Consider the following 20,889-nt stretch of genomic DNA (forward strand, 5'->3'; position numbering starts at 1 on the left):
CTGCATTGATGGCCGTCACCACCTGTAGAATGGGACAAATAGAAAAAAGCAGTGTGGATGCAATAGCCCCTTTTGTTGACAGAACTCTGTCGAAAAAAGGCGTTATTCCTCGTAAAATGAGGTTCACCACCATGGACAAAACTGCTGCCTTCTGTCGACTTACTGTCAACAGAACGTGGTGATAGTGTAGATGCAGGTATAGTTTTGTCGACAAAAGTCCACTTTTGTCGTCAAAAACCCTGTGGTCTAGACACACTCCTAGAGATTTGCTTCACTATATAACATTAGAATGTTTAAAATACTTTCTCTAAAAAAGCAAAACACATAACTAAGGGTACGTCTGGACTACAGGCTTATGTTGACATACGTTTTGTCAACAGAATCTGTCAACAAAACTTATGTGGACATAGAGCGTCCAGACTACATTGCTTTGTCGACAAAGCGATTAGCTTTGTCGACATAAGAGCGTCCAGACTGCAGGACGCTCTGTCAACAGAAGAAGGCACCCGGAAGTGCTTCTGAAAGGTCACGGGGCAGCCATAAAGCCCAGGCACTGCTGCATGCTCTCTGCAGACACACGTGCTTAAAGGGATAGTCCTGGATAGCCGTTCCTCTGCTCCTGCTTCTAGCTTGCCAACCTTTATAGGGAAAGCAAAGCTGCTGCAATTTTCCTGGCTCTGGTTGCCTTGCTTTGTCGGACACCACAGCTGTGTATTATCTGGTTTGTCTGTTTGTTTGTATGTTTGCTTCTGTGTGTGTTTGCTTGTTTGTTTGCTTGGGTTTTGACTTTTTTGGGTTTTTTTGTTTGTTTGTATTTTTGTTCTTGTGTTTGTTTGTTTGTTTTGTTCTTTTGTTTGAGTGTTATTTTGGCTTTTTTGGGCATGGAGCCTGAGCTGCCATGAGCTGCCCCTGCCCACACCGTGCTGCTGGAAGCTCTGCTTCATGCTCAGGAGAGCATGATGACCTTGGCAGCAGAGCTGGATCCTGAGCCCAGCTTTGAGCCCCTCGCTCAGGCTGCAGCCCTTCTGCCCTTGCCCCCCAACTTTTTCCTTGAGAGGCGGGTTTGGAGGCTGGACACCAGTTCGGACTGGTGGGACCGGCTAGTGCTGCAGCAGTGGGACAATGATCAGTGGCTCAGAAACTTCCGGATGCGGAAGGCCACCTTCCGGGAGCTCTGTGCCTGGCTCGCCCCTGCCCTGCAACACCAGGACACCCACTTGCGGCCTGCCATCCCCCTGGAGAAGCCGTCGCCATTTCGTTCTGGAAGCTGGCCACCCCGCTCTGTTGGGCATCAGTTTGGTGTGGGGAAGCCTACCATCGGGGTCGTCTTGATGGAGGTAAGTCACTCTCAGGGGACAGTCCAGGGGGCAGTCAGGACCAGGCACAGGGAATTGGGGATGGGGTGGCAGAGGTAGAAGTTCTCTCAGCCTCACCCTGCCATGGTGCAGGGCCAGGGAAGGGATTGTCTGGGGGACAAAAGGGGGAGCACTTCTCATCAGGTGAGCCAATCCCTCTAAAGTCCTGTGCTGTGTTTCTATTTACTCATAGACTCATAGACTTTAAGGTCAGAAGGGACCATTATGATCATCTAGTCTGACCCCCTGCACAGTGCAGGCCACAAAATCTCACCCACCCCTCCTAGAATAATCCTCTCACCTATATCTCAGATATTGAAGCCTTCAAATACTTCAAAGACCCCAAGATGCAGAGAATCCTCTAGCTGTGATCTGTATCCCATGCTACAGAGGAAGGTGAAAAACCTCCAGGGCCTCTGCCAATCTACCCTGGAGGAAAATTCCTTCCCGACCCCAAATATGGCGATCAGCTGAACCCTGAGCATGTGGGCAATTCTGCAGGTGGTGCTTTTTCGACAGAACTGGTTGTAGTCTAGACGCTCTTTTTCAACGGAGGCTTTGTTGACAGTATCTTTCGACAAAGCCTCTGTCGAAAAAAGTCTGCAGTCTAGACTTACCCGTAGGTGTATAACTATATGTGCTAAACTGCTTAGAGAATTTTGTTCCTTATAAATATACATGTTAATTTTGTAACAGTTTACACCTTCATAGAAATATGCAAAAGGTTCCCTTCAATGGCTGAAGGACATAGCAGGAACAGCTTTGTGATTATTAAGAGCTTCAATCATGGAAGGCATTCTTGTGATAAAAGGTGCTATATATAACATAAGCTTTCTAATTTCTCCCTTTTATCACATGATTAGCAGATTGACTGTTACAGCATGCTAGGCACTTACATTCTTTTGTAGACCCATAAAAAGATGAAGTACTCCAGCAAACTTCAAGTAACTATGCATCTAATTTTACTTCAGCTGTCCAAAAGTGGGAGAGGGCGGAATAATCTTTTAGTCAAGTATTAAATAGTCCATCTGAGTACTTCAGTGAGTTCTCTGTGTGATTGATGACAATAAACATGTTTTCTAGATAAACATGTTTCCTCAGATGCAAATAGAGCTTCCTCATGAGACACCATTAGGGATCCCAGGCATCTTGCCAAATGCTCATCAAGAGCTGCCTCCTGCTACCACTGCAGTCTGTTGAAAATTTGCTTCTGACTTCAGTGGGTGAGTAACTGAACTACTAATCAGTCTCTCCCCATTCCAGTGTTCAGACTTCTATCTGTGTTTATTGGGAAATAATGAGGATAATGTCAGACTTTCCCACTGCTCTATGGGCTGGGAAAGGTTACCAATTTCTCCCTGTGCAAAGTATAAAAAGGCCCAGTACTATTTTTGAATGTCAGAATACCTGTCTGAACTTCACCCTATGGCTATGCAAAACTTTCTTCCTGTAATTGCTAAATTGCAGATACATTTTCATATTTTTTCCCATTCTGATTTGACTTGGTATGTTGGCTCTTTCCTTGTGACCTGCTGTGTCCCACAGAGCATGTTTTGTTGTGTATGATTTTTCCTTAGGCGACATCTACACTACAAAGTTGTAAGTTCTATTGACACACAACCACTGCCGTAATTACACTCTGTTGCACGTCCACATTATGTTCTTTGTGTTGCCTGAGTGCACCCACAGTAGCAGCTCTTATATCGATGCAGAGAAGTGTACACTGTACAAGTAACTAGTATATCTGTTTTTTTCAGTGAAATAGATACAGTTATAGAAGCAAAGACGCCTAGCTTGGATTTCTCTGTATGTCTAAATTGTGTTAAATTTGTCTGGGGCTTTGCTACTGTGCACTGGAACAGACTGACACTAACTGAACTTGAATCTGTAGACAGAGATCAATACTAAAAACCTCTTTTTATCAACCATAAAACAAAATGCTCCATCTACAGAGGACATGATTTCGGAATCCAGTGTAATATAGGGCCCATTGTTTTTAATATCCGCCTCCTCCTGATTTCAGATTGAATCTGTCTTTTAACCAAGTATGGCTTTGCCTGTGGGATCTTGCTCTTTCTGGAAAGATAATTGCTGTATGTCTGAAATAGCTTTCTTCTGCATTCCCAGACTTACCTTCTGGAAACCTTCATAATAGACACTGAGGCTTAAAGTTACAAAACTTAACACAAAACTACTCCATGTTGTCAGCTTCTATAAACACGAATTCTGTGTATGTTCCCAGGAGCACAAGACCCTGATGATGTAGCCAGTTACTTAGAGTACGTCTACACAGCAACATTATTTCAAAATAACTCCAGCTTCTCTGATTCATAAAGCAAAAAGGGTTGAGCAGAATTATGTCATACCCTCTAAGGGATATGAATACTTCTTTGTTCACTTTCTACCAGAGTCTTCGGGGTGGTGGCAGTCAATGAGTGTGAGAGGCAGGAACAGCTGGGGCTGTCCCATGGGCTTAGGACACAAAGAGAAGCTGGACCTCTTTGGAAGGAAAACGAGCACCATCACAGGGTTCCAGTTTCGCATCACCAACCAGCAGGCCAATGTTTCAAGTCTTAGGACATGGTATCCAATATACTGAGCTGGTTCCTGCAGATTCCAAGGCCGAGTTCTCTGTTCTTGTTGATGAGGGCAAGGCTGTGGCCTCAACCTCATTACAAGCAGGGCTAGGCTTTGCGGATACAGCAACGTGTGCCATGTCATCAGGCATAGTAATGCATAGCTGTTCCTGGCTGCAGGCTTTGCACTTAGCTGGTTAGGTGCAACAGATAATACAAAACCTCCCTTTTGTGGGTGCTACAATATTTTCAGAGTAGATGGGCTCTAAGCTGCATAGCTTAAAGGACTCCCATGCTAGTCATATTGCTCTGGCCGCAGGCATTTTAAGTCTCAGCTCGGACCTTGTTGTTTAAGGCCAGCCCAGACAGGACGACACTAGAAGGTGGTCTTGAAACCAAAACTGCCATCGACAAACCCAACTTCCAGACAACCAGGGTTCTGGTTTGTCCAAACAACCACCAGGCCCTAGGCAGACCTTTTTGAAGATAGCCCAAGGATAGCATGCCAAACAGCCAACTGGATTCTTCCTTCTCCTTTTTGGCATGTCTATCCTATTTCTTCAAGGCCTCAATCCAGATTACTTCAGATTGTTGGGTCCTTTCATTGGAAGAAATGAGATATTCTTTTCAATTCTCTTCACCCCCCCTATTCTTTCCCCCCCGCCCCCCCCCGTCCCTCTTCTGGGAACCTTCTCATGAGCAACTCCTTATGCAGGAGATACAAAGCTCCTATTGGCAGAAATTGAGGAGGAGGTTCCGCTGGAACTCAAGAGCAGGGGTTTTACTCTCGGTGAAAGAGGTCTCAGACCCATCCTATATCTGTGAAACTTCAATATGTCCATGAAGATGCTGAAGTTGTGGATGATCTCTCTGGCCACCATAATGCCTTCTGTGAATCCGGGAGGTTTGGTATTCCATCCTTGACTTGAAGGACACGTTTCCACATTTCCATAAACTAATTAGCTCTTCAGCAATTTTTAAGCAATTAGGGACACTCAATAATTTGATGCCTAACATTTAACTTTCTTTAATATTGTTATAATTGTAATATCTTGTGCATCTAAATAGTTATTTTCAAATAAATTGAATAAGCAGTGCCATTATTTTCTGCTCGCTATGACCATCATAAATTTCAGAGTTCTGCAAATATTTTTGTTGAATGGAGAGAATCATGTTTTACAAAATGAAAGAATTGTTTTGAACCTAATCCATGTTTCTGAATGCATAACTATTGGACTTTAATTGGTTCTCCAGTTTTCTGGTCTCTGATCTTGCACTAAGGTACCTGTGACTTGCTGTGACCATGAGTGGTGTAGCAAATCAAAGGACAGTCAGCAAAGCAATATCCATAGTTAGGTCTGCTCTACAGCTACATCTCCACTGCATGCTTTTTTCGGAATAAGCTGTTCTGGAAGAGATCTTCCGGATAGCTTATTTCAAAATAGCACGTCTACACACAAGAAGCACATCAAAACAGCGCTTTGCCATTTTGAAATAGAGCATCCACACTGATTGGATGCTATCTTGCATTTAAGGCCACCCAGAACCAGTTCAGGCAGGGCATCAGGTCAGCAGTGACTTTCTGGAGCTGCTGCCTGAGGCTACCTGAGACACATGCTTAAAGGGACAGGGGGGTCCCTGTACACCCATTTCTCAGATTCTTCTGCTTGCTTCCCTCTCTGAGGGACAGCAAAGCATTCGCACTGCGTGCTCTGGTTGCCCTGCCTTTGGACACCACAGCACACTCTGCAATAGAGCTGGAGCTGCCTTTAAACATGCGATGGCCCCTGACCGTCATGCAGCAGTTTCTGCAGGCTGCCCTGCAGGTCCTGCAGGAACACGACCCAGAGCTATTTGAGGAGACCCTCAACATCTGTGTGGGAGTACAGCTCTTTCAGACACACTCCTCTGTGGAGCACTGCTTCTGGCAGCTGGACACCAGTTCCAACTGGTGGGACTGTCTCATCATGGAGTGATGGGACGACCAGCAGTGGCACCAGAACTTCCATATAAGGAAGGAAACGTTCCTGGAGCTATGTGCCTGGCTCACCCCTGCCCTCACACAATGGGACACGTAGATGTGACCCACCATCCCTCTGGAGGAGCGGGTCGCCATTGGAATTTGGAAGCTCACCATGCCCGACAGTTACCGATCTGTGGGCAACCAGTTTGGTGTGGGGAATTCGACTGTCAGGACCCTTGTCATGCAGGTATGGCACCTTGTGCTGCAGTCCCAGGAGCGGGGAATGATGTACTGAAAAAGGGGGTGGGAATGAGAGTGGGACTGGGGTGGAGGGGAAGTCCTCACACAGCTGTGCTAGATAGGGGATGGCTCCTGGTGTGTTTGGGGGAAAGAAGGGAAGGGCTCAGGGACCTCCCAAGGGCTCTGGCAATCCTGTGATTCTGTTTCATTTGATTGTTTGTCTCCTGCAGGTGGTGAGGGCCGTCAATGCTGTCCTGCTGTGCAGGGTCATCCACCTTGGTGACGTGGACCCCATAGTCGCTGGCTTTGCCACCCTGGGCTTCCCCAACTGTGGGGGTGCTCTTGACAGCACCCACATCCCCATCCAGGCTCTAGACCACCGGGCATCTCTGTACATTAACCGAAAGGTCTGTTTTTCCATGGTCCTGCAGACCCTGGTCAACCACTGCAGGCAGTTTTCAGACATCTTTGTCAGCTGGTCAGGGAAGGTGCACAACAGCCGTGTCTTCAGAAACTCCAGCGTCTACCAGGAGCTGGAGGCCAGCACTTTCTTCCCTGAGTGTAGCTTCAGGGTTAGGGACATGGACACACCACCGTGCATCATGGGGGATGCAGCCTACCCTCTCATACTGTGGCTAATGAAGCCATACTGGACACCTCGACCCCAGCAAGGGCCACTTTAATACCTGTTTGGGCAGGGCCCGCATGCAGGCCGAGTGTATCTTCGGGTGTCTCAAGGTGCAGTGCAGATGCCTAATGTCCCACCTGGATGTGGGGGAGCAGAACATCCCCCAGGTGGTGTCTGCATGTTGTGTGCTCCACAACATCATGGAGAGGAAAGGGGAGGCCTTCCTTCCAGTGTGGGGGGCAGAGACCGGGAGGGAAGTGCCTTTTGAGCAGCCACATACAGCTGCCATCCACCAGGCAGGGGTGCGCATCCGGGAGGCCCTGAAGAAGAGTTTCTCACAAGAACCCCAGTGACACTCTCCCTATTAGGGGCCTGTGCCTTGCCCCCTTTGCCTTTCCCACAACAACCCCTCCCTTCCCCCCTGCAGAGACAATAAAAAAAATTGGTTTTGGAAAAAAGAACACTTTGGTTATTTATTTGGGATATAAGTAACTGGGGAGGGACCAGGGAAGGGACCTGGAATGGGGAGGGAGGAAAAGGGGGGAAGAGAATCTTGGAGTGGGAGGGTGCTAAAAGGGTGTGGATGGGGAGGAGAGGCTCAGGGCTGGGGCTGAGAGTGCTGCATGATTGGGTGGTTCCTCCACCTTGTATGTGGAGACCTCGACAACTACAGGTGTGGGGGGGGGGGAAGGAGGTGCCCGGGGAGGCTAGGGGGAGAAACAGAAGGCGTGGTTGGAGTAGGGTCAGGCATGAGAGTGGGGGCAGGATCTAGCAGGAGGGATGGCAGGATCAGGGAACTGGGAGTGGCAGCAGGAGTGGCAGCAGGAGCAAGAGCTGGCTGCAGGTGGGCAAGGAGAGCCTGCATGATCATCCACATGTTGCTGCAACAACTCTGGCCACATCTCTCTTTGCCACTGCGTATCCTCTCAGATCTTCTGGACCAGCATCTTGTGCAGGGCTTGGAGTATGGAGACGTGCTCCCACATCAGGTCTTCCTGGTTCTTCTGGCACCTGTGGCTCCCTGGGGTCGGGTGGGTGGCTCAGGTGGTGTTGCCTGCTCCCCTGTCACAGCTGATCTGGCTGGGGAGAATAAAGAGAGGTGGTTAGTCATTCCTGGAGACACTATCCCTGAGGCCTTGCCCTCATCTGTGAGCTGAGACCAACAGTTCCCGGGACAGAGGAAGGTGATGTCCTGGGAGCAAGACCACATGTGACCTGGACAGCAGGCCCTGTCTTACAGGGGCCCAGATGTCCCCAGGGGATCATGCTTCCCACCCCCGACATCCCAGGGACAAGCAGGCATGGGAGGTTGCCGGCCACACTGGGGTCCAATGGGCGGAAGGAGGGCCGGGGGCTGCCTGGGCTTCCATTAGTGCCATGCACATGCCGGCTCCAGCAGTGGTGGCATCCCTAGGGGAGAGACCTTGTATCCCTGGTCGCTGGGGAAGAGGGGTTGAGGATGTACGGGAGGCGTGAGCAGCAGACACACCTGTGCCTGGCAGCGCTGTCCCTGGGAGTGCATGCTGTTTTGAGCGTGCAGGCATGCCCGTGTGTGGCACTCCAGAGTCTGTGTGCATGCATATGTGTGGCCATGTCCCCAGCCTCCTTTTAGTGGTGGCTTGTGGTGGGAGGGCATCCCCCCCCCCCTGGTGTCTGAAGCGTGTCTGGCCTCCCCAGAGCCTGGGAGTAGGAGCCTTGGGGTGCTCAGACGCAGCTGCCTGGGGCTGTGGTGCAGACTGGCACTGCACATGCATCCATGTGCACGGATTGCAGGGCAATTCCCCAAGCTGAGAAGGCCGAGTGAGGAGGAGCGCCCTCCAGCCCCTCGCCACCCGCCACCTCCACTCTGTGTGTGTCAGGTAACTAAGGTCACTCACCTGATGTTCCCTCCCTGGCCTCGGAAGATGCCTGGGACACGTCCAGGCCATGGAGTACCGGCTCCAGTATCACTGAGGTGACAGTGCTGGTTGTGTTGGGGTCCTCCTAATTCTCCTCTTTCTCTTCCTGCTCCTCCTCATCCTCTACTGTGACCCCTGGGCAGGCAACGACGGGTCTCCAGCCCTGAGTCCACTATCGGGGTGGAGAAGGGGCTGTACTGCACCCCAGGATGTCTTCATACTAGGGGCAGGAGTGGGGTTCTGCCCTGAAGAGGTGATATTCCTCATAGAATGAGGTTTACAAAAGCCGGAATAAGCCAGAATTTATTCTGAAATAACAGAATTTCTGTGTAGACACTCACATTGTTATTCCGGAATAATGGTGTGGTGTAGATTAGTTTTGGACCCCACCTGCAGACTGATAGCAAACCCCATAAGCAGAGTGGCCAGATGTCTGATTTTCAGTTTAAATGGGGCTCTGATAGGTTGCTCAGATCTACTGACCAGACACCTAAGTCTGGTTACTACAGGTGGGGAGGCGGGGAGGAGCCAGATGATCATCCTACCTATGTCAGATGGCTGCTGCTCCCAGCTTCGTTTCCATGGGCAATTTCCTCCTAGCCCAGGCAGAGAGAAGAGGGCGGGGAAAGGAAGGGGAGAAAAGCAGTGAGTGACAGGTTGGTGAAAGAGGAGCAAATAGTGGGGAGGGGAACTTTGGGGCAGAGCAGAGACAGTGTCTCGGGGGAGGGGGGGGAGAGGCGGGGCAAGGGAGGTCCCAGCACTCCTGCTGAAGTGCCTTGTTTATTAAACATTACAGAGTTGGTAATCCTACTTGAGTACTTGATTCGTATTGATGATCCATCCAATGGATTGCATTCAAAGTCCTTGCTAGGCCTGAATCATGGTCAATTGCTAGCCTCATGGTCACTGATGCACTTCCCCCATCCGCCTTTCCCCCCACATTTGAGCCATTGGGCTAGCCCTGAGAATACTGCAGCACAATGATGAGGGACTGTCAACATCCAAATGCTGCTTTTTGAGTGTTGGTGGATTACTATGGGATGGTGAGGGTCAGGCATCTGCAGGTTTGTCTGAGACACCAGTATTCTTATAGTGCCTCTGCCAGTGTACCGTCAGGTGCAATGCAAAGAGTCATGCACATTTTCAGAGAGTTCTCCAAATTGAGCTTTCAAAAGCTACCCTATCTTTAAGGCAAAAGTACCTGATTCACTAGTGCACTTAAGTGTTTGCTTTGTTTTCTTTGAATTTAATGCTGGTACTTATGTACTTGATTACATTCAGTCATAACAAGCTGATAAGTCTAAAGAATATATTTGAATTCTAAGGTCTATTAAAATACAAGAAAACAAACTAGGAACATAGGAATTATCATACTCAATCAGACCAGGAATCTAGTGCAATAGAGTGTCTCCCAAAGTAGCCAGAGTCAACTGCCAGAAACCCCACAGTAGGCAGTTATGACCCCAAGGGAAAAGTGCTTTCTGACATCCAATAGGTAAAGGTTGGTTAAACCTGAAACACAATTGTTGATTTATTTTAAATATTGACTGGTGGAACTCTGTTCTCTTCTTGTTAACTGTATAAATGTCCAGTTTCTCCCAAATCCTACTTAGCTTTTGCTCTTGGTGATATCTTGTGGCAACGAGTACCAATGTGTAGAAAGCGTTTCCTCATACCACTATTACATTTGCTATCTTTCAGTGTATTTAAATGTCCTCTTTGACCTAGTGCTGCTCACTGTCATGATTTTATCAACTTGCACAATAATTGTTATTTTCCTGGAAGTGTATTGTGTGCTTGAGAATTGCAGCTTTATTTATTTTAGTATATTTCTGGCCCTTTGTGGTTGTGTAAAAAAGTTTGAAAATGTGAGCTCAGTGTATTCTAATGCCTAAAAAACCAGAAGACAAAAAAAAAAAAAAAAAAAGATTTCAGCATATATTTATTTTTAAAGCTCTTTTTTTTTTTTTTTTTTTTTTGGTGGCCTCATTCATGGAGTTTTGTAAGCTTGGAGTTGGTAATACCTTAAGTCCTGGACCTGCCTTCTTATACTATTGATTGTTTTGTATACCTTTGCATTTGTGAGGTTTTTTTTTACATCCTTAGCTATTTCTTCTTAAAAATAATTTTTAAAAAAACCACTAAGCAGTTTTTTCCATAGGACAAAAAAAAAAAAAAATAGGGAATCAGACAAGAAAAATAAATAGAGAATCGGAAACATAATCTATAATTGCATTTATCAGTTAGGGTATGTCTACACTACCCTCCTAATTCAAACTAGGAGGGTAATGTAGGCATACCACACTTGCAAATGAAGCCCGGGATTTGAATTTCCCGGGCTTCATTTGCATGAAGCCAGCCGGCGCCATTTTTAAATGCCGGCAGTTCGAACCCCGTGCCGCACGGCTACACGCGGCACGGAGTAGCTAGTTCGGATTAGGCTTCCTAATCCGAACTAGCTGTACTCCTCACTCCTCATTAGGAAGCCTAATCTGAACTAGCTACTCCGTAGTTGCGCGGCACGGGGTTCGAACTGCCGGCATTTAAAAATGGCGCCGGCCGGCTTCATGCAAATGAAGCCCGGGAAATTCAAATCCCGGGCTTCATTTTCAAGTGCGGTATGCCTACATTACCCTCCTAGTTCGAATTAGGAGGGTAGTGTAGACATACCCTCACAGAAGAGATACAGATCATCCAGTCTGAACTATATCCATGTGGTATGAATTGTTCCCTTAGACAGGCTCTTCCCTACTAAAATAATAAACCAGATTTTCCCACTGAATTTTAAATCTATAGCAGTATTTATATCATTGTATTGCTGGAACAGCCAGGAGAGTACATGGTAGTTTTTCTAATGAAAAACCTTTTTGAAATGAAAGTATTTCTTGACAGTGTTGGTTGGGCGATACTTCACTATGTTTTCGGAGCATTGTTACACCACACAATGCAGTAATGCATAATTGATACATAATTGGTGGGAGAATTTGCAAGAAGTTATCTTTTATTAATGGTGAACAGTCTTATCTCTCTTATCCACATAATTCTGACAACACATTGAATGGGTACTTATTTATCCAATTCTTCATTGCTATAGGAGCTGAACAAAACCAATTTGTGTAGCTGTTAGTGAAGATCAAAAAAGAAATGATAAATATTTAGGTTTTTACAAAAACAAAGCCCTGTAGAATTTAAAAATAAGCTGAAGGTCGGAAGAGTATGACATAGCTGAGAAAGCAGCCTTGAGAATGGAACTGAAAAAATTTAATTTTGACATATGTATGCTATTATTTCCACAAAGGGTTTAATGTTTAATGATGAGACGTAACACAAACACGAGTCAGGATATTCCGTTAAGGTACCAGTAGCAACTAAGTTTAGGGTTGCCAGATGGTTTTAAAAAAATACTGAACCTCTCCCCCGCCCCCCCCCCCCAAAAAAAAAAACTGGGAAAAAATTCTGGTGAGCAAAGAAAAAAGCGGGGGGAGACCAAAGTTGCTGAGCAAAAAAAAAGAAAGAAAAAAAAGGCCACTGTGCCTTTAAATGGCCCTGCGCTCCTCACTCCCCCGCCAGAAAATTTTCCTCACCAGGCTTCCTGCTGAGGGAAACAGGAAATACCAGACATTTCACATGTCCGGTATTTTCTGTTTTTTTTTACCAGACGGGGGACCCAAATAACGGACAGTCTGGGAGAAACCAGACACCTAGCATCCCCAACTAAGTTTTAGCTTTCTTGGCTACCAGGGCACACTGTTGACTCATACTCAGCTTCTCATCCACTATAATCCCCAGGTTCTTGTCTGCTGAACTGCTACTTAGCCAGTTAGTCCCCAGCCTGTAACAATGCTTGGGATTCTTCTGTCCTAAGTGCAGGACTCTGCGCTTGTCCTTGTTGAACCTCATCAGATTTCTTTTGGCCTAATCCTTGAATTTGTCTAAGTCACTCTGGACCCTATTCCTGCCCTCCAACGTACCTACCCTTCCCCCTATCTTAGGGTTTGTCTAAACTACATGGCTCCGTCGATGGAGCCATGTAGATTAGGCTGATCGACAGAAGGAAATGAAGCCGCGATTTAAATAATCGCGTCTTCATTTAAATTTAAATGGCTGCCGTGCTCTGCTGACTAGCTGATGATCAGCTGTTTGTCGGCAGATCAGGGCAATCTGGACGCGCTGCTGTCGACAAGGAAGCCTTTGTCGACTGGCACAGGTATGCCACGTGAAACGAGGTTTACCTGCGCCAGTCGACAAAGGCTTCCTTGTCGACAGTGGCGCGTCCAGACTGCCCCGATCTGCCGACAAACAGCTGATCATCAGCTGGTCGGCAGAGCGCGGCAGCCATTTAAATTTAAATGAAGACGCGATTATTTAAATCGCGGCTTCATTTCCCTCTGCTGATCAGCCTAATCTACATGGCTCCATCGACGGAGCCATGTAGTTTAGACACACCCTAAGTGTCATCTGAAAACTTGCTGAGAGTGCAGTCCATCACTTCCTCCAGGTCATCCCCTCATCCAGGTCAGTTGAACAAAACTGGCCCCAGAACTAACCCTTGGGTCACTCTGCTTGATTCTGGGCATCAATCAGACATCAAGTCGTTGATTACTGCCTACTGAGCCTGACAATCTAGCCAGCTTTCGATCCACCTTACAGTCCATTTATCCAATCCATACTTCCTTAACGCACTGGCAAGAATACTGTGGGAGATTGTATCAAAAGCTTTGCTAAAATGAAGGTATATCATATCCACTGACTTCCCCATGTCCACAGAGCTCATCTTAGAAGGCAATCACTTTTGTCAGGCATGACTTGCCCTTGGTGAATCCATGTTGGCTATTCCTGATCACTTTCCCCTCTTCCAATTGCTTCAAAATGGATTCCTTGAGGATCCCCTCCATGATTTTTCTGGGGACTGAGGTAAGGCTGACCGGTCTGTAGTTCCCTGGATTATCCTTCTTCCCTTTTTAAAAGATGGGCACTACATTTGCCTTTTTCCAGTTGTCCGGGATCTCACTCCATTGACATGAGTTTTTAAAGATAATGTCCAATGGCTCTGCAATCACATCAGCAAGTCCCTTGGCACCCATTAGAAGCATTAGATCCGGCCCCATGGATTTGTGTGTTTAGCTTTTCTAAATAGTTATTAACCTGTTTCTTCTCCACTGAGGGCTGCCACCTCCTTCCCACCTCCTTTGCAATCTGTGTTGCAGTCTTGGGAGCTGACTTGTCTGTGAAGACAGAGGCAAAAAAAGCATTGTGTGCTTCAGCTTTTCCCACATCATCTGTTACTAGCTTACCTCCTTCATTCAGTAAGGGTCCCACATCTTCCCTGTCAGCAGCTCCCGCTACCATCAGACATGCATCTATACCCAGCAGTTGCAGATGGTTCTAAATAACTGATGTAACTTAATTAGGTAAGTATGTTAAGTTTTAGAAACCAGGATTGAAATGAACGTGAGAGATTTGTCAGAATGCGTGGCACCAGAACTGCTGGACCACATTTGGGGAAGCCCAGGGAAGAGATGGGGAAGCAGCAATCACTGCCAGAGAGTTTGCAGGGTGATGGATATAGGTGAAATGTATGTGTAAGGAGGAAATATGAAAGCAAAGGGAGAACTGTAAAGGAAGGGAAGTAAAGCTGATGAGCCCTTAAGGGTTCAGAAGTTTGCACAAAGCTTATAAACTCAGGGTTTAACCAAACTGATTGATGTTTGCTTGAATCATTAAGTAATAAGAAGATGACAATATCAGTAAAATGCCTAGGATTTTGAATCTTTAAAACACTTAAAATATGCATGTGTAACATGCCTGAAAGTGGTATTATTATTATTATTATTATTATTATTATTATTATACACATTTTATAAATGGGGATGGAGAGTTAGGTTCTTTCTTAATGCCAGCCAAGAAGTCAGTGTAAAAACAGGTTTGCCAGTTGCCCGATTTTCAACTGGAATACCTGGTCAAAAAGGAACTTTGGAAGCCTGGTCAGCTGCTAACCAGACTGCTAAAAGTTCAGTTGTCAACACAGTGGTGCTAAAGGAGGGACTATCCTGGCTCTGCTTCACATGTCTGTGTCCTAGACACAGGGGCAGGGGTGGCTGGGGTCTCCACATATTACCCCACCTTGAGCACTGTCTCTGCAGCTCTCATTGGCTGGGAACCATGGCCAATGGGAGCACCAGAGGGCAGCACCTGCAGGCAGGCAGCTCCCTGGCCCCTCTGCCTAGGAATCAGACATGCCAGCAACTTCCAGGAGCTGGATGTAGCCAGGGAAGGCAGGGAGCCTGATCAGGCCCACTGCTCTGCAGACCAGGAGCTGTCCAGCCATAACCCACACCCCAACCTCCCTGCTCCAGGTCAGAACCCCCTCCCACATCTTATCTCCTTCCCAGAGCTTGTACCACCTTCCATACTCCAAACCCAGACCTGTGCCCCCTCCTGCACTCCAAACTCTGTGGTCCCAGCCCAGAGCCCTTACTGTAATGAAAACACCTCATCCCTGGCTTCATCCCAGTCAGAGCCTGCACTCACTTCTGCAATCCCAACCACCTGCCTCAGCCCAGAGTCACTTCCTTTCTGCCCCATATCCCAGATGGAGTCCTCACCCCCTTCAACACTCCAGGCTTCTGCCCCAGCCTGGTGAAAGTGAGTCAGGATGAGGGAGAACGAGTGACAGAGGTAGATGTGATGGAGTGAGCAAAAGGAAGGTGTTTGGTTTTGTGGAATTAGGCTATGTCTAAACTGGGAAGGTTTGGTGACAAAAGTGCTATCAACATACAAAAGTCACCAAAAGTGAAAACTGGTTAAGCCAATTTTTCTGCCTGCTGTTGTCAACGTTTCATGGCCATATTGCTAGCTCCCTTGTCGACAGACAGAGCAAAGCAATGTGGTGTAAGCATCCCACAGTGCAGTGTTGTGGGAAGGCAGAGCTGATCCCTGTGCTTCTTGGGATAGCCTCCTTGCTCTGTGATCTCTCCCAGCTAAGAAATGTCAAAGCACCGCAGCAGTCTCTCCAGCCCTTCCTCTGCAGTAGCAGAACAGAAGCATACTTAGAGCTAGTAATTAAGAAATTTGTCTGCAAACACCTGGAAGATAATAAGGTGATAGGTAACAACCAGCATGGATTTGTAATGAATCATGTCAAACCAATCTGATAGCTTTCTTTGATAGGATAACAAGTCTTGTGAATAAGGAAGAAGTGATGGATGTGATACACCTAGGCTATATCTACACTGCCCAGTCTTGTGCAAGAACATATGCAAATGAGGCAAGGCGATGAATATCGCTGCACCTCATTTGCATACTTAATGAGCCGCCATTTTGTGTAAGGGGCTTTTGCGCGAGAAGGAGCAGTCTACACTTACAATAAGTGGTAGGACGGCTCTTGCACAAGAGGGGGTTTTTGCACAAGAAAGAACAGTGTAGACTGCTTCTTCTTGCACAAAAGTCTCTTGTGCAAAAATAAGTATGCAAATGAGGCACGGCGATATTCATTGCCATGATTCTGCATATATTCTTGCGCAAGACTGGGCAATGTAGACGTAGCCCTAGACTTTAGTAAAAGCATTTGATATGGTCTTATCTTATCAATAAACTAGGCAAATGCAGCTTAGACAGGGCTACTATGAGGTAGGTGCATGATTGACTGGGTAACTGTTCTCAGAGAGTAGTTATTAATGGTTCACAATCCTGCTGGAAGAGCATTACAAGTGGGGTTCCACAGGGGTCTGTTTTGGGACTGATTCTGTTCAATACCTTCATCATCAATTTAGATATTGGCATTGAGAGTATGCTTATTAAGTTTGCAGATGATACCAAGCTGGGAGGGGTTGCAAGTGCTTTGGAGGATAGGGTCATAATTCAAAATGATCTGGACAAACTGGAGAAATGGTCTGAGGTAAATAGGATGAAGTTTAATAAGGACAAATGCAAAGTGCTCCACTTAGGAAGGAACAATCAGTTTCAAACACAAAGAATGGGAAGCGACTGTCTAGGAAGGAGTACTGCAGAAAGGGATCTAGGGATCATAGTGGACTACAAGATAAAAAATGAGTCATCAGTGTGACACTGTTGTAAAAAAAGTAAACATGATTCTGGGATGCATTAACAGAAGTGTTGTGAACAAAACACAAGGGCTACGTCTACATTGGCCCCTTTTCCGGAAGGGGCATGCTAATTTTTCAGATCGTAATAGGGAAATCCGCGGGGGATTTAAATATCCCCCGCGGCATTTAAATAAAAATGTCCGCCGCTTTTTTCCGGCTTTTAGAAAAGCCGGAAAAGAGCGTCTACACTGGCCCCGATCCTCCGGAAAAAAGCCCTTTTCCGGAGGATATCTTATTCCTACTTCAAAGTAGGAATAAGAGATCCTCCGGAAAAGGGCTTTTTTCTGGAGGATCGGGGCCAGTGTAGACGCTCTTTTCCGGCTTTTCTAAAAGCCGGAAAAAAGCGGCGGACATTTTTATTTAAATGCCGCGGGGGATATTTAAATCCCCCGCGGATTTCCCTATTACGACCTGTGAAATTAACATGCCCCTTTCGGAAAAGGGGCCAGTGTAGACGAGCCCAAGAAGTCATTCTTCTGCTCTACTCTGCACTGATTAGACCTCAATTGGAGTATAGTGTCCAGTTCTGGGCACATTTCAAGAAAGATGTGGAGAAATTGGAGAAGGTCCAGAGAAGAGCAACAAGAATAATTAAAGGTCTAGAGAACATGACCTATGAAGGAAGACTGAAAGGATTGGCCTTGTTTAGTTTGGAAAGGAGAAGACTAAGAGGGGACATGTTAGCAGTTTTCAGGTATCTAAAAGGGTGTCACAAGGAGGAGGGAGAAGAATTGTTCTCCTTAGCCTCTGATGATAGGACAAGAAGCAATGAGCTTAAACTGAAATAAGGGAGGTTTAGGTTGGACATTAGGAAAAAGTTCCTAACTTTCCGGGTGGTTAAACACTGGAATAAGTTTCCTAGGGAGGTTGTGGAATCTTCATCTCTGAAGATATTTAAGAGCAGGTTAGACAGACATCGATCAGGTATTGTCTAGATGGTGCTTGATCCTGCCATGAGGGCAGGGGACTGGACTTGATGACCTCTCGAGGTCCCTTCCAGTTCTAGTGTTCTATGATTCTATGATTCCAATGATTTGTTTGTCCCCAAACTCACTCAGCTGTCAGATACTTCCTGGAGCTTTGAAAGAGGATGCCTGCAGGGCAGCAGAGATCACAAAACGCTGAGCACAGCCATCAAGGCAATTATTGTGGGATACTGGTAGAAGCTGGGACTCTGGACAAAACAAAACAGCAGAATTTTTTCCAACAAAAGTCTCATTGTAGTGTAAATGCTCTCACTGTTTTGTCTCCAAAAAGGCAGTCTTTGGTGACAACACATGTCATTGTAGACTAGGTCTTAAGACAATTGGCAACCCTGTGTAAGAGCTAGGCCTAGAACTCAAGATTTCCTAAGCTAACCCACATCTCTGTCAATAAAATAAGTTGCAATTAGCAACTTGATTATCATGAGTAGACTTGAGAGTTAGCACCTGCTTTATGAAAAGGGGAGTTGATGCTCTCCCTGTTTGACTGGCTCCACACTCAAGGCAGTCACACAGCTGTTAAAAAATAATTGAGGCTTTTCAGAATCATGAAAAAAATTAAAAATAAATAAGACATTACGGATTATATTTTGCAAAGAACAGAAAATTCTGTGGATGTTCTACATTGGCGAGTTTCTGCAGGGAAAATAATAATCAGTTTTCATGCAGAATTGTCCCCTAAATCCAATAGTTTCATTGAAGTTTATATTCGCCCAGTGTCTACTAGATATTAGAGGCACTATCCCAGGTAAAAAACCCCTTCTTCACCTTCAAATCTAGTTTGAAATGCAAATAATGTATTAGGATTTGAACAGTATCATGACTGAGCAAAGGAAGCAGGATGCATTAAGACCAGTTTCTTCATAACTTCCTGGCAGATCCTATTACTTGTATGTGGTTGAGCTTGAGTAATTACATAAGATCACAGCGCTCTTATATGTGGGTTGGGCTCCAAATTATTGTAGGCATGTGTCTTAGGGTGGTGGTTATATTTGGGGATTGTCATTTGTTTGGTAGTGAGGTTATAACTATTAGCAATGAAAGACTTCACAGATCAGAGCAAAAGGAAAACCTTCTCACTTTAGTGATCTGTAAAGGTGAGTTGCTTTTGTATTTCCCTAACCGGTTTATGCAGATGTGTTTAAATAATTATGTAAAGATTTGCTTTAATCTAGTATTAGAGATTAAGAAAGTGTTTCTCAAAGTGGGTTGCAGGACTGCTTTGGGAAAGCTGCTGGTGGGCCCCTGCAGCTTTGCTTACCGAAAGGCTCCGTAGCCACAGAGCCTCGCATCTCCCCTTGGCTCTGGTTCACCATTTCCAGCCAAGAGGAGACATGGGAAGGGGCGTGGCCCACGCCACCCCTTCCCGTGGCTCCCCTTGGCTGGAAACAGTGAACTGAAGCCAATGGAAGCCATGAAGCTCCATGGCTATGGAGCCTTTAGGTAAACAAAGTGGCATAGGCCCACTAGCAGCTTTCCCATAGCAGTCCTGCGGCCCACTTTGAGAAACACTGGATTAGGATATAAGGTTGCCAGGTGTCCATTTTTCAAAATTTATTTATTTATTTATTTATTTATTTATTTTTGCTTAACTCTCTGGGCTTTTTGTTTTTGTTTGTTTGTTTTTGCTCAACAACTTTGGTCTCCCCCTTTTTTTCCTCCAGTGTTTTTTTGGGGGGAGAGGGTGTTTGGTATTTTTGGGTAAACCATCTGGCAACCCTATTAAGATATCTTTTTTTCAAACTCACTAAGTATTAAAATAAAGCTCCTCCTCCAGAATATTTTTCTTACATATAGAGAGAAGTCATTTCATTTTTGTTATATTCTTGAACTTTTATATATCTTATAGAGTAAGATGTCCTATGAATTGTGGATTTGTTGGTGTCCTCTGAGGAGAGAAAACATCAAACAAGTAAAAATTGCAAAAAGATACCAGCAAATATGTGTCTTTGCTATAGTCTTTGGCCCTAAGTAACTGACAACACACAGGATCTAGTTTGCTGCTTGCCAACTGTTGCTTTGACTAGACACACAGCAGGAGAGGAGTGTCTGGGAAAAAAGAAACTTGCCTGAAGCTCGAGCAACAGGTCTGGCTAGAAAAAGATGTCAAACAAGAAGTATTACATTGTCACTCTGGAATAAATTACACTGGGCTCTACTTTTTTGATATGGCTGTTAGGATTTTTTTAAAACTTATCTTGACTTTAAGTTACATAATCAGCTTTGTACAAAGCATTGTACAAAGGTGTGTACAATGAAGTGGTAGTGAGGAAAAAGTACCAGGTGTATCAAGAGCATGTGAAATAACAGCAAACTTTTCATTTTTGTTTTGTAACCAAAGTTAAGTCATTTTTTGCAACACAGAAATTTAGGTTTCTTGCTTCTTTTTTTTTTCAGAGAGATTTTTTTTTTTGGCTTGACCTACGGGTCTTGTGTTGTATTAAAACTTTTATAAGCTAAATTAATTTCATGTTCAAAATGAAATGTTGAAGTTTTATTTTTATAGTAACTATTTTCCCACGTCTGCTTGTAAACACGTGCCCAAACATATATTTCATATTTAGGAAGAACTCACTTTCTGGCATCTCAAGTTAATAATAAATATGAATTCATTTGACTGGTTTAAACATACCGAATGCCAGGACTACAAGGTTACATTGCAGAATGCCACACTGTACAGCACATAAGCTGGAAGCTTTCAGCAACCATTTTTTAATATTACCTCTCTTCCCCCAGCCATGGCCCAACTGTGCACCTGTCCAGTGTCTGGTCTATTCTAGTTTACACAAGCTATCCATGGCTCGAAGAGGCCAGCGTACAAGCAGGGATTACTAGGGAATGTAGACAGCCAATTTTCTAGCCAAAGGAGGCAGGTAGCATAGGAGTCATAAAGGCATCTTTGTAACACAGGAGGAACCTCCTACATTGGCGAGATTCTTCTGTGACTCAGGCCTTGTCTGCACTAAATGGCACCATCGATCTGCTTCAGCTATGCAAATAGCACAGCTGAATTCGATATACTCATCATGGCGTCTTGCGTGCAGCAAGGTCAGTGGGGGCTGCTCTTCTATCAGTGCTAGCCACTCTCCTTGTCTTGGTGGAATAGCAGCATCAATTGCAGCATGCTCAGAGCTCGATTTA

General features: G+C 45.6%; 1 protein-coding gene across 10 annotated transcripts in view; it reads left to right on the forward strand.

The window, feature by feature from the left end:
* PPFIBP2 (PPFIB scaffold protein 2) overlaps positions 1 to 20,889 on the forward strand; it is a 246,930-nt gene that overhangs the window by 61,929 nt on the left and 164,112 nt on the right. For 6 of the 10 annotated variants that reach the window (XM_075927826.2, XM_075927830.2, XM_075927831.2 and 3 more), the window contains exon 1: positions 18,698 to 18,845. The exons of 2 other annotated variants lie outside the window; for them this stretch is intronic. The gene's annotated coding sequence lies outside the window, so the exon portion shown is untranslated. Of the gene's footprint in view, positions 1 to 18,696; positions 18,846 to 20,889 lie in introns of those variants that run through there. 2 more of the 10 variants (XM_075927832.2, XM_006125671.5) reach the window with 2 other exon arrangements.

Source organism: Pelodiscus sinensis, chromosome 5 (assembly GCF_052426305.1).
Source record: "Pelodiscus sinensis isolate ZL-2025 chromosome 5, ASM5242630v1, whole genome shotgun sequence".
Lineage (NCBI taxonomy): Eukaryota > Metazoa > Chordata > Testudines > Trionychidae > Pelodiscus > Pelodiscus sinensis.